General features: G+C 36.5%; 1 protein-coding gene across 1 annotated transcript in view; it reads left to right on the top strand.

The window, feature by feature from the left end:
- TRPS1 (transcriptional repressor GATA binding 1) overlaps nt 1-12,749 on the top strand; it is a 204,052-nt gene that overhangs the window by 181,838 nt on the left and 9,465 nt on the right. The gene's annotated exons all lie outside the window — the stretch shown is intronic.

Raw genomic sequence — 12,749 nt, 5'->3', positions numbered from 1 at the left:
ATATATAAATAGAGGATGTCAAATTCCAAATGGTTGTTTACGGACATAAATTTATCCAAAATTATTTCTTGTCCAAAGATTTCTAAGTCTTGATCTATATAAATCTAAGTGAATCAACTTTGTGTGATCCATGAATTAAATGTACATTGTCATATTTTATGATAACATATATAATCTATGTGATCACACCATATGAAAAGAATACTACACTCATCTAGAATGAGTAATATGCATAAGGGAACTTGACCTACAGTGCATTTCTTTATGTTCTAGAAGATTCCAACAGCCACTGATTCCTTCCCCAAATTTCCACTTAGCTTTTAGGATGAGAAATATGCATCTTTGACAGACTCATGAAACTCGCGTAAGTGACTAAGTCACCACCAAACCGCTTTATGTAATGAATCCTTAAAGGTCTTTTGGAACACAGTGAAAACAGAAAGGAGAGAGAGAAGTCAAGAGAGAGAAGAGAGCTATTTCTATTTTTTAAATGCATAATTAATGTTATGAACTTTCTTTAAGACAGTCACCTAGATGTGAGAGTTTTAGGATCACTATTCATACTTATTTTCATATTGTAAAATAAAATAATATGAGGTCCTTTGTGTATGTTTTGCTCATATTCATAAATATGTAGCTACAGATATTGAACTTTTTATGCGTGTATATATACACATCCAAAGCTTATTCAGTTACTCAGTATCTTCTAAAATCTGATATCTATTGATACTTAGTATCTTCTGAAATTGAGAGAGAAGGAATTTAATGCTCACTGAGTGTCTGATACATGTTAAGTATGGCATCCGTTATTCTCTCATACATAATTATATTTGTTAATTGTGTATGTGAATTGAGAGAACTCTAACATAGTAATAAAAATAAATCACAGAGTACTGATATCTTATTTTCCACCTAATAAAATCAATAGTTATTAGGCTGACATACAAGACACTCTCCTAGCCTAGGAACTCTTACTGCCTTTTAAAATTTTTTTCACAGTCTTTTGTACAAGTAATTATATTTATTCTCAACTCTCCAGGAAACTCATGGAATTTTTTAAATCTAACAACATCATTGGTATTTTAGTTTCACTTATAAAATATTATATTGCTTTAATGAAAATAAAAGTAACTAGTGACACTTCACCATGTGTTCATACTGACAGTGGATTCATATGTGTATATGTGTATATATACACATATATACATGTATGTGTATATCTGTATGTATATGTACATGCATACACACACCAACATATACCACTTCTACTAGTTCTGAAAATTGCTCAGAAGCTCAAGCAAACAAAGCTCATTCCTTTTCTCTCCTGTCATATAATACATCGTTTAAATATGGTGCAGGGCTTCCCTGGTGGCGCAGTGGTTGAGAGTCCGCCTGCTGATGCAGGGGATGCGGGTTCGTGCCCCGGTCCGGGAGGATCCCACATGCCGCGGAGCGGCTGGGCCCGTGAGACATGGCCGCTGAGCCTGTGCGTCCGGAGCCTGTGCTCTGCAGCAGGAGAGGCCAGAACAGTGAGAGGGCCGCGTACCGCAAAAAAAAAAAAAAAAAAAAAAAAAAAAAAAAAAAAATATGGTGCAAAATTTATTAATTTTCTTTTATGTTTCACAAAACTGAAACTGTTTTCAATTTGAGTCCTATTTTCTGTGATAATGGCTGCCATTTATAGTTCATGAATACAGCTACATTTAAAGTGGTAACACTTTGATCACAGCATGTATGTATATGTACACATACACACATATTTTAACAGACTGTTTATTAAAATTAGCAGCATCCTCTCTTCTGATAGAGGTCAATTCAATTAAACTGTCATTAATTAACTGCCTACTGTGTGCAATGCACTGATAATATAAAAGAGTAAAGGAAAAAAAAAAAAAAGGCCCTTCCTTCAAAAGTCCCCAGTCCCTTGGGAGTGACTTGCATATGTATCAATAAATAATTGGAATCCAGCGCTCTCTCTCCTGTACCTAAGTGCTGAGAAAGCAGAGCTGTTTGTTGATTTAAGACAATTCAATATATGAATTGAATTCTAAGGCAGAATTGGCATTCTAATGTTCCAAAAGCTAAGCTTAAACACTGACAACAGAGTACATTTTATGAAGAAGAGTAGTTTTGATATATTTGGGGCTAAACTTGTAAGTGTGGATTAGCACAGGAAAACAACTAAACCATTTTGGGGATCTCTTTTGTTTTTTCTTTTGTGTGTTTTAAATTTCAGCTTCTCAATGAATCTTTTTTTCAAATATTTTTAAGAGCTTAGTAATTGATGGCATTTTCTTTGCCATTATTATTCATGTCACTAGGGAGAAATGTTATTTTTTGTAGGCAAATCACTGTAAAAAATAATAATTTGGGGTCATTTCTTGCTTTAATTTATTTGCATCTTCTGCAGAGATCGTGGACAGTTTAACAGTGTTCACGCAGGGAAAAAATAATGCCAACAGAAAAAGAATATAAACATGAGGGAGGGGAAAATAAAGTTTTAAAAACGTTCGTTGCATTGTTGTAATTTCAGAGCCCCTCTCATGACATAAAATCTCGCTCACCAAGAGGTTTGTGTCTCAGGAGGTACAGCCAGGCCTCAGTACTGGTTTCCTTATATTCTGCTCCATGTACAGGATGTCAGAGTATGAAATGATTTTAACTGTTCCTTTTGATAGGAATGACTGAGGGGTCATCTCCAGAGAGAGTAGTTCTTTCTTTGGTACGTGATACAGTGTGATTAACAAACCCCAGATAGCACAGAGAAGCAGGTCCGAGTAAGGTTTTTAAGTGCAGTTCCCTACCCAAGACGATGTATTGCCTGCCGCTGATATGGCAGTACTGGAGGGGGAATATCTGCATCTGTATAAAAGCAAAGACAATCCTTGCTTTCTTCTTGAGCAGCTGCAGCCAGTCCCACTAATGGACGTGCAAAAGCAGAAACGAGCAGCACAAGGTATGTGTTCGTTTTTACAGATGGTACTGCAGACAAGTTGGTAATGGAAAAGGAAGTCGTGTACGTGAGCTATTTGACCATGGGGGTGGAGGGCAGGGAGCTACAGAAGGACAGCCCGATTACAGTACTTTCCTGTGTAATTGACCGTGTGAGTTATTGAAGCAGTTTTCCCATGAAAGATTTCAGTTATTACAAAATTACATCATTATTGTTAAGGAAATGCATAATTCCAAGTTGTCTTTTTAAAATAATGTCATTAAAACTTTAAAAATCAGCTTAGATTTCCCTGTCTGCCCAGACCCTCAATAATGAAATTATCTGCTAGATCTGGGTTTTACCTATAACAGTCACAGAATCCTTATTTAAAGACACATCTTTCATTTGAACAGTGACAGAATGTACTAGGTACTTATTATAACTCTTGGAAAGGTGTATTTAAGTACCTCATTTTATGGGTCCTGAGAAAATACAAAGTTGAATAAAAAATGAGATAACATTTTCAAAGAATTATTTATAGAATCAAAAATTAAATGAAGTTTAGGTTTGTTTCCCTTAGGTCCCACCCCATGTATTTAAAAGTCACAGAGAATGAAATAGTACAAGAAGTATTCCCAATATAGTCTTATAAAGTATTTAGTTATTTAGTACAAATTGCATATTTGGTATCAGGGTCTCTCGTTGACACATTTGCAGATTTTTAACATGGTTCTTAACTGTTTCAAACTTCAGTATATTTAACTGTATTTCCATAAGTTCTGTTGTTGTTGTTAGGAGGAAATAAGCAGCAATTACCATCTTTCTACTGAGCAAACTATACGCTATGTTCTAATATCTGATCTCAACTCAATAGCCTGTAAAACATGTTTGTAGAGTTAATCATATTTTAGTCTTGCTGGTATGTAATGAAATGGAAACTATATCGCACGTGAAAAGTATAAGTCGACTCCATAGGTCACTGAAGAACATGTACTTTTATATCTAATAATGGGGGAAATGTTTAAGGGAAAAGAATTGTAAACATTTTTATATTATTCAAATCTGAGGAATTTGGTAAAATGACCTCATTTTTCAGAATTGGCAGCACTTTATCTTGAATAATGAGGATACCACACATTACAAAAGGTTTCTGCCAAGGAACATACAAATATATAAAGTAAATCTAGTCAATTGTTACCTGAACATGTGTGTTTACAGAACTTGTCAAAACCCTAGCACCATTTTTCCTTCCCCATCTCTAGTTATGGTGAATGCAAAAGAGATCCTGGCTCACGGCTGCCTTTTCATGCTAGCATTTTTAGGAACTAAGTCAATGCACTAATTTCTGCTTTTAAACAGAGGCTTTTTTCACATATATATTTGATTCTTATTTTTTGAGACAGCAGGATCAAAACTCAGGCACTGCACCCATCCCCCTTCCCCACCACTACCCCTCCATCAGGCAAGCGCTGTGCTCTTCCTCTGGCTTCGGCTGTATCTACCAACTTCAAAAGTGATCGTTGCCATATCTGATCAAGGATGAGTCATTCCTTTCTGGTACCTCAAAACTTGGATAATTTGATCAGCTGTTATAGGGTGGTTTGAAGAGATAAGGGTTCTTCAAAGCCAAACTATGGTGAAATATTTTTGGTAAAAATTCCCCAATCACTTCTTTAGTAATATGGCCTGAAACATGGTTAAGAACTGTAGCTCTGAAGTGAGGGAGACCTGGGTTTGTATCTTAGCCTGACTATTTAGCAATTGAAAAATATTTGAAAACCTCGGTTTTCTCATCTGTAAAGTGGATAGAATACCAGTAATAATAATAATAATAGTAATAATAATTCCTCTCTCTTAGGATTGTTTTGAAGATGTCAGATAATGAAACTAAGCCTTTAGTATATTATCCTACACAAAATAAATACTTGATAAATATTAGATGCATGATGGTGATTATTTTTAATAAGTACAAAAAGTAGGGACAAAAAGTAGTCAAACAAGAGAATTCTACCAGATAATTGATTCAAAAGTGGTTTTTAGAAAAAGTCTCGTGCTTTTGCCTAGACTTAGAGACAAGGATGTATTTTTTGACACTAGGTAAGTCAAAGAACCATTCTCAGTCTTTTACCTCACCAGTAAAGTGAGAGAATAATAATCCCTGGTAATTCATTTTGAATCTAAACTGAGGTAACATATGTCAGTTCTTAACCTTGGGATCCATGGGCACTCAGACCCATGTGAAATCTTTGGATACATTTTGTGAAGGACATTCTTTTGAACAGCATGAAGTTTATTTGTAAAATACTTTACATATTTTTTTTAAATTACCTGGGGAGAGTGTCATAAATTTTATCAGAAGAGTTTATGACTTCGAAGAATGTTAAGAACCATTGATATAGACGTAAATGCCTTGAGGGATGGTAACACTTAATGGACCAGCTATTACCTGTTAGCTGATACAAAAAGAATTACTGATTGTTAATTTTCTGTTTCTTTCAAAATGACCATATCACCATCACTATCATAAAACCAATCCTACTTAGGTAATACATAAAATACCTATATTTGTTTCTTAAATTAAATGCTTAGAAACTGAACCTTTTGAACTTTAGGCTTTTTCTAGAAAAGTCCCTATCACCAAGAGTTTTCTATGATGTGAAGAATTCCCATAATAAATGTTTGCTAAATATGCTGTTTAAATAAAATTTGCAATTAATTTATTAAAACAGAACCAATTCTTGTGTTCTCATGCTGCGGTTTACTTAAGAGGTGCTAAAGTTGTTTGTGCCTCCAAAAAGCTTTTTTTTTTCCTTTTCAGTGTCAGATTTTGGCACTAGCATAGAAGAAGGTCCCTGTAGAAACTCTCTCAGACCATTGTTGTTACTAAAGGAAAGGTGAAAATGGATCTGTGGTGGCAGAAATAGAAGCAGTGAGAGACATGAGCAGTTCTTTTGACAATAATGACTTTCACGTGAAATGGAAAAAGACAGTGTAGACATAAATCTTCAACCATATTTTCAGCTGTCCAAATACATATTGCTATAAAGGCAGAACACTGTTATAGAAACAGCATGGGCTTAGAACTCCAAAGATCTGGATTTTTCTAGTCCTGGTCTGTTACGTAATTCGTGTGTGACATCAGATGTTTATTCATTTACTAAATATGGGGTAAGTCAAAGTATGGAGATGGGGGTCCTTCAGACCTATGTAATGGGTTATATGTGTGATAAATTTCTAAAATCTGAAGATTTGAAGAATCCATATGAACAATTTAAAAGCGTGAGATTTACCTTGGGAACTCTTATTTTCTGCAGTCGCACTCCACGAGTCACGAATTGCATCTCAGAAGAAATGGAGCTGATGTGTTTTAGCATGTCCTGATTTACTGGGCAACTCCCATGTGGTGACGAGTCAGTGGAAAGGTCCTAGGCACATTCGTACCTGGGTACAATGTATGATTACTAGAGTATGAATTGCCTCATGTCCTGGAACAGAAGTTGTTCCATTGCTCCTAGCCAAGGATGTCAGTTTAGTTTACACTGGTCTCCATTAGCTTTGCTGGTGTGTTGAGGAAGTGAATTTAATAAGCCAGGTAAACAGGTTTTGTTTCCAAACTCTGAGATAGGTAATTACAAGATGGATGCTTGGCTGAACCTTGTAGAGTCTCTTCAGTTTTCTGGCAAGAAATCTGAGGGCACGGAGGGCTGTTTTCAAGCAGGCATAGTCTTGCTGTTTCAACTGATTCTTCACGATTTTATTTGAAACAAAAGGCAGCCAAGGCATTAATATCTATTGCTTTTTGTTGGCAGAGCTCTTTCCCTGCTCTTGCTAAAATATTGGCCAGCCCATGCTTCTGATAAAATTCTGGCTATTAATTTAAAGGTGTTCATTGCAAGCCACCATCTGTTTTAAGTGGTTTTAGGTACCACATTCCTTATATTCTGTAGGGTCTATTGGTGTGTAGTCGATAGTCAATTAATTCCTTAATGGGTGGAATTGGGGGAGAGTGGCCTTCTATGTCTCTTAGTGGTGAATAATAGTGATAATGACTAAAATAATATTTATCATTTATTCAACAATTATTGAACGTCTATTATATATGACAGTCATGAACACATTATTTAGTTTATATCAACTCTGTTGGTGGTTAATAGGGCAAAGTTATTGATAGGACATTATTACTGATGGGACAATAAGCAAGGATCTTGCTTCTGAAATGACTAGACTATTACCTATTTTTATTAAGGAACACAGAGAGTAAGCCCTCTGATTATTAGAGAACTTTCAGCCTTTACATGAGATTTATTCGTGGGAGATGCTTTGGTTTCTCAGGAATGTTTCCATATAATTTACATGAATTAAACTGTCAATGCTTATGAACGATCTCAGTTTGTATCACGTTAACTCAACACGTAGTTAGTTTTTAGCAGATGGTACTGGAAACTGAGAGATTACAGATCATGTCTGCCATATACATCACTGTAACCCCAGCTTCCAGCACAGTGTCAGGCACATGGTGGACATTTAATAATTATTCCCAGAACTGAACTGAATTAAATTTACCACTGAAATTTTATTACTGCAAAGTTGTACCAGAAGGTTCTATCATAGCCATCTGTGCATTTCCCTAGAATGAAGTTTTCAAAGGATTCTTGATATAATCGAATAAACATAGAAATTATTTAAAGAGTTAAAAATACTTGAGGTACCTCCAGACTAACAGCATGTATATCAAATTTCAGATTGATTTGATTTAAAATGGCTAAGATATAAAACCATAAAAAATGTGAGTAAATGCTCTGCCTATCAAGGCTTGTTATGTAATTACATGGTTTCAGTATGGTTCTTATTCGTAGAAAACTATTATAAAGCATCATTTCTGCACAAATAACTCCACTAGTGGGGATTTTTAATATCTTGAAGATGAATATCCATGTCTCTAAATGTTAAGCCACTTGAATTAATAATTCAATCAAATTTACTTTTTATTAATCAAATGAATAAGTTCTGTGTTAATAATGACATTTGAAAACCTTAAAATGTTTCTTTTTGGCTGATCTTCAAATAATAAAATAAAATAAGCAATAAAAACAGATGAACCAGTTTGAAACTTTTTTTCCCATTCTTACTCATTTCTAAAGACACATCTGCGTTTACCAACATATGTGTCAGGGCTCAACTCAGAGGGATCTGGAACTGACTGAGAATTTAAGCAGCATAGAAGCAAAACTTCAATCAGAAGCTTTGAGAAAAATTTAATGATACTGATGCCATACAGTGGTTAGCTGTGAACCTAAAGACTAAAGGTTTTTTTAGTTAGTCATTACACTTCTTGGTGTACTCTACAGCAGGCAAAGGAAAACATTACGTTGGATTTAAAGTGTACTTATATTAAAAGATGGGTGTGTCATTTTCTGTTTCAAATCCTGGCATGGATGATTGTCCAAATTCATCACCTAAACTGCTGTTGTGAAAATCAGTATGGTGGTTATAACACATTTGAAACATGGAAAGGAAACAAGTGATCCAAAATTCTCGGTAATTGAAAAGCCCTTGCGAGGCCAGTCACTGGGCTGGCCTCGGAATTCCTTGCAATTAACTGTTCCTACCACTGCCCATCCTTTTTCACACAGGAAGTTACCAGCCAACAGAAATAACATGAAGGCCACACAAATGCAACCTAAAAGTTAGTGGGCAAACTATTTAAACTTGAAGTTAAAAGCAATCAGTTCCTTGTTGATTCCAGAATTCCTTCTGTAGAAGTTTGCAGTTGAGATGACTTTCGGGTAGATTTGGGTTCTCGGCCGAGCTTCCTTCACTCTTGCCCTCTGTTGACACCACATAGAAGCAGAAGGTGCACTTAGAGAAGGCCCGGGGCAGAGGATGCTATGACTGTGTGTGGCTTTGGATGTGTAAAGGACAGCTTTCCTTCAGCCTGAAAGGAGCACCTATCAAGTATGCCACCGGTGTTACCCACTGACTACTTATTCCTATCATTTCCTCTCCCAGAAGTGTGCTTATCCATATCACTCATTCTCCTCTCTCCTGCACAAAGTCATGGAGGTACAAATTCTTATCATCTCTTAAAAACAGCCTGTAGGAAAAGGAGAAACAATTTATTATTTAAAACATACACACGCGCACATAGAACCATCAGCAATGCATGACTCTTGTGATGCATATACAGGAGAGTTGCAGCTCTGTTCTACCTGACCTTGTATCCTCAGGACATAGCAAGTATGTGGCTTCAGCTATTTCTCAAAAATAAGTGTGGGATGTAGGACTGGAAAATTAACTCTCTTGATTTTATTGTCTACAACCTCATTAGCCCTCTCTGACCAACTGAAGATAGATTTGTCAATCCAAAGGGGAGACATTTCAAAGGAATATTTTTTAAAAACTTTTTTTTTTCAAAAACGAGTGATGACTAGTGATAAAAAAAATAGCAAGAGAGATTATTTTCAACTTCATGAATGTTTAGCTGCTCAAGACAGAGAGCACTGTCCTAGGTGCTTATTACTTAGACTATTGGATGACTGTTAAGAGACACGATTTCTGTCTTTAACATAGTACAAAGGAGAATGACAAAATATTTTAAAACTCTGTTATACCTGATAAACTGTGAATGAAATAAGATCTTTAGTGCCTTTCTTTCTCTTTAACAAGTTCATTGTTAAAAAGTGGGGCAAGGGAAACTCCTATTCTGCTTCCTTCGCCAGCAGACTGCCTCTCAGCACTTGATTGGGCTACTAAGGATGTTGGTGACTTTGGAATAAATGCCATACTCCATCCAGCCAGGTTCTCACTGTGGGTCAGGGCTCTCATCTGCGGTGTGATTTAGAGAGATGTGGCACGGTCTACAACTCTGTGCTCACACAACTAAGGATATTGCCCACTTCTCCCACCTTCTCTGTTGCTTCCAGTAATTCCAAGTGCATCAAACATAAGGTTCTACAGTGCTCACCAAAGTGATACATTTGTTTAGATTGGAGGTAACTTACTATGTGAAATATTTCTCACCTACCTCCCACTCTCCTCCCGCACACAAGCAGGCCCCTGTTGAATTCTAGGTGTGAACACCTAGACATTTCACTCTGACTCAACTTTCCATTCTCATATTTGATAAGATTGGCACAAATAAAATACATGTGATTATACCCAACTATATGCTTTAAGCATATCTAAAATGTGCAATAAGTAGATTCAGGAGATATAAACGAAACCACAAAATATTTTTCTCTTACAAAAGAAATACAATTGAATCCCCTTGATGGATAGCTAACTTGAGCGCCTGCTACGTACCTGGCATTGTTTTATTACGTCCATTTGTCCACATTAATACTCACAGCAGCTCGCACTTTAAAGATGAGGAAACTTAAGCATTGCCAGGTTAAGTAACTTGCCCAAAATTGCACCCAGCAACTCAAGACAGAGACATGTTTTGAGTACAAGTTGTCTGACTCCTAAATCTGATTATTAACCCCCCCCCATGCCATACTGACTCCGAGTAAGTGAATCCAGAGGACTCCTGATGTATTTAAAATAAGATATGGTTTACCTAAAATATACCAGCCTTTATTGGAGCCTAAGTGCTGCTTAAAGCAAGATACGCCTGTGGAAACCAGTCCTGTAATTTCAGGATTTTCCCTCGAACTAATGAAGGGCATTTTCTCTGCAAGAGAATTAAGCACAAGTTGTGCAAGGATTGAAGCGTTCTCTGAAACCAGGATTACACCCACTTTGGCATGCTGTGTCAAGCAGCCAGGGCACAAGGAAAGAAAAGCAGGCTGCAGTGAATGGTTATACATTCAGATTTGAGCCTCAGCCATATATGTGGGTCAGTTTCCAAATGGACATTTACATTGCCTTTACACGGATCAAACTGGTGTTTATTTGCAAAACGTGTTATTTCGATCTCGGAAAAAAAGACAGCATGGCCCCAGGGAGTTTTCACAATTAGAACCGAACTAGGCTCCCCGACTTACCTCGGATAAAGGGGGCCCCCAGAGTGTTTGATAAACACAACCTCTAATAAATCGTTGATTTGGGGGAAACGGCAGTCTGTACTTTTGCAGTAGGTCCCAATTTGGACTTTGAGGGCTAACACCCAACTTTTGTGCTGCTCTTATTGAGACTGAGAAATTTATGATACATTCCTGCCCTGATTTGGGGTGGGGGGAGTAAAGAAAAAAGGGGAGCCAGAGATTATCTTTGTGAAAAACCCTACTTATATTACATCACTTAAAGTAGCCCAACCTGCTACACTAATGAAATTGTGTTCTTGGTTGAAAAGGACAATTGTTAGCCTGACTTTGTGTTCACTAAAAACATTCCCCCAATCTTGTTAAATTATTGCTCTCATTTCAGATTTTTATGGCTGTGCAGCTTACCAGTCCTCATCTCTTTACGTTTCATTCATTTTCTTTGTATTGGTGATTAATGGAGGATGTTGAATGTTAGAGTGAGCAGGCATCAGCAGTTGCAAGATCATAATTAGTTTAGCTGACGAGGGCCTCTGATAGCACTTGCATCTGGATGGAAAAATTACCCTATAGGGAACTGGCTGCTCACCAGGTCTTTTTAGTGATACATTGTGAAACACCCGATGAATCAAATGCCCTTTCAATGCCAAGAAAGTGTTCCAGTCTTGAAGCCAAAATTATGTCTGCAGAAAGCTTTCCATTTGAAATGTATCAGAGTACAATTATAACCATTGTATTTTCTTGGCAGGGATACCACTCGTCTACAGTATGGACTCAAGTTAAATAAATTGCCTAAATTTTATGAATCCCTGAAATTTTGACTTATGGTGTTTGTAATTTTAAATTTACAACAGAATTGGGCTCCAGCAAGACTTTTTCCACTCCTTATCTAACACGCATATTTTATCATTAAAGGCTTTACTTCCTAGAGAAAGGAGAGCAGAGTTGCAATTCAGGCTCTTTTTTTTTTTTTTTTCAGCAAGAGAGTTCCATTTCCTGCCTGTTAGTATTTGCGCCCACAAACACAGCCTGACTTTTGTTTCAATGAGAAGTTTAATGGAATCATTACTTGATAGCAAGAATGGAACAAACAGTACTAATGATCTACTTTCAAATATTCTTGGATTATTTTTGAATCTGGTGACTAGAGAATTCAGCCCACTAAAATCAATTTGTGTTCAGAAATGCTTGTGATTTCCAAGTCTGAGTCAAATAAAATAAATAAATAGCCATTGATGGGACTATGTTGTCTGGCTTAAGTAGGCCCCTCGTAAGGATTCTCATTAGTAATACTGTACTTCTAGTTGGCAGAAGTTTCTACTATTCCTCTCAGCTTTGGGAGAGAGAGGGTGTGTTCTCTTTCAGATTTTACAATTGCAAACCAAAAATTAGAACTGAGTGTCTTACAGTCTCTTAATACTTATGTTACATGAATGACATCCAAAAAGACACACATCAGGTTTAATTGTAAGTGGTTTACATGCTGCATTTATTGCAAGCTTGACTATATTTTAAAGCTCAGGTAGACTGTGCTCCTCCCTTTCCAGAGTATATTAAACATATTGCCAGGCTCTGTCTTTTGACTTTTGTTTTGACACTTTTAAAAGGTATATTTTAGGGTTCAGCATTTAGGAACCATCATGAAAGGCACAAAACCCGAAGTTCAAAAAGTTAAAGCTGTTTCTGTGAAAGGCCTTTGGTGTTGCACACACCTCATCCATCACTGTACGGTTAATTATAATGAAAATCAGTGGTGCCTATTAAACACAATTGAACCTGACCTCATTATGGGCAGTGTGGTTTTATACTGTCATTGTTGCTAGTCTAAAGACAAA

This window comes from Neophocaena asiaeorientalis, unplaced genomic scaffold, assembly GCF_003031525.2.
Source record: "Neophocaena asiaeorientalis asiaeorientalis breed wild unplaced genomic scaffold, Neophocaena_asiaeorientalis_V1.1 scaffold177, whole genome shotgun sequence".
In the NCBI taxonomy this organism is placed as follows: domain Eukaryota; kingdom Metazoa; phylum Chordata; class Mammalia; order Artiodactyla; family Phocoenidae; genus Neophocaena; species Neophocaena asiaeorientalis.
The sequence above is the reverse complement of the archived record's forward strand: the minus strand, read 5'-3'. Positions and strand labels throughout refer to the sequence as shown.